We start from the raw sequence: 1,994 nt of genomic DNA, 5'->3' as shown, positions 1-1,994 counted from the left end.
TTAACGTGATTCTAAGACATGGGTTTAGGACAGACTTGACTCGAGGTTTGGGTATGTGTATACCCGAACGTGACACTAGGAGAATTCGGTTTGTTGACTCGAGTGTATGAGTCGAGGTGTCGAAAATGTTTAGATCCTAACTGAATTGGGCTAGGGGGTCCAAAATGACGGCGTGATGCCTTAGGACTTGACTCGAATTTGAAAAAGACAATGTAAAGAAAGACGGGTTTATGACTCGACAGAGTTCCGACTAGTTGGATTTTTACTCTAACTTAGCCCAATTGAATTTACATATTTACATTTACATGGCTTGAAAATATTTTTTATTTAAAACGTTTTTTTTGGATTTTTTTTTACGTTTTTTTTTATTTTTTTTGAGAAATTATAACGGATTTTATTTACGAAAAATTTAATAATTGACTTGAACTTTGAAAATGGAATTTTATAGAAAGTGATTTTTGAAAAGAAATGGATTTTACATTTACAGAAAATTACAAAATGGATTTTTGAACGAGGTTTTTTTTTGTTGGAAAATTGAAAAAAAACCGGCATTATTTGGATTACAAATGGGACATTTGAAAATGTTTGAAAATGAATTTTATTTACATTGACATTATTTTGTTTATAAATGAGGAATTTAGACACATACAAAGTACACATACAAACAAGCATTATAGAAGTATGCTGAGTGCATTTAAAAGGTTTTGGCTTAAAGGGTGGGTTGCCATACCAAGCAATCAAACCCTGGTCTGTGGAGAGGTCCGTGCCAAACAAGAGTAAGGTTGGTTCCTAGTCCATTCCCTCGAGTAGTGAAAGCTCTCGGTACAAACATGAGTATATACCGCGGTATGGTTGACGTCAATCGCTATCCATCTTTAGGCCCAGATAAGAATTTGGACCGTCCAGACGGGACGATTGGTCGAATGGGTTGGGTTAAGCCTAGGAAGGCCGAATGAAACGACTTAAGAAGGTCGAGTAATGAAAACCGACAACTGTCTCGTATAAACTATTCCCTAACCTTGTTCAAGTTTCACCCTGGGTAACACGTAAGTGTATATTCCCCAGCGGAGTCGCCAAACTATGGACATGGGCCACCCGCGGCGCGCGCGAAAGGGCTTGAATAAGCGTGCATTTGTGGAGTCGCCACCAATTTTTATGGGAAATTGGAACTGTTCGAATACCTCGTGCCATGTCAAGACACAAATTAGTGACATGAACACTAAGAACTCGTTACCCTTAGCATTCTATGTCTAGAATGACTCTCGTGGATGGCAATGAACACGGATGTTCACAGAGATCTGGAGTAAGGGGTGAGGGTACGTATTAGGAAGCTCTTTAATTGAACACCTAATCCCGCCCGCCTCGATAGCGGCCTCTACTAATGATTAGGTAAATCCTTCATATTTGATATGTTATCGATTATATGCATGCAATGCAACAAACATAGATTAATCCTAGCATGTGAATTTTGACTATATCGGTGAGCACGTAATTTAACAAACAATGTGGTCGAAGTAGATGTTAGACTAATTACATGTGAAAGCCACACAATTAAATCATACATAATAATAAATGAACTATAATGAATTACAATAATTAAAATTACAAGGATTACAACGGTTTAATTGATTTATGCAAAAGGACGCTCAAAACGAAATTTTGAAGAGGGAAATAAAAGAATTAGAATTAAAAGGTGAAAGCTACGTCAGATTAGAGGCGATAATACAGTTAATAGTCGATTTAATACATAATTAGAAGCTACGTCAAAGCGAGAAAAAAGTTCAGGGACAGAAGCCAACCCAGAACATGCGCAACATCTGTTGCGTCCTCTGGAAGAGGCGCAGCTCCTCCTGCGTTTATTCTCCAGTTGGATTCTGTCTGTGAAGTCAGAACTGCAGATAGTTAATGTTCATTGGTAAATTTAGGATCAATTACCGATATTAAACTCAAATTGAAGTGATTTAACAGATTACATGCATCTGTAACCGTCATAA

Source organism: Silene latifolia, chromosome 9 (assembly GCF_048544455.1).
Source record: "Silene latifolia isolate original U9 population chromosome 9, ASM4854445v1, whole genome shotgun sequence".
Lineage (NCBI taxonomy): Eukaryota > Viridiplantae > Streptophyta > Magnoliopsida > Caryophyllales > Caryophyllaceae > Silene > Silene latifolia.
This window is presented reverse-complemented; position numbering follows the sequence as displayed.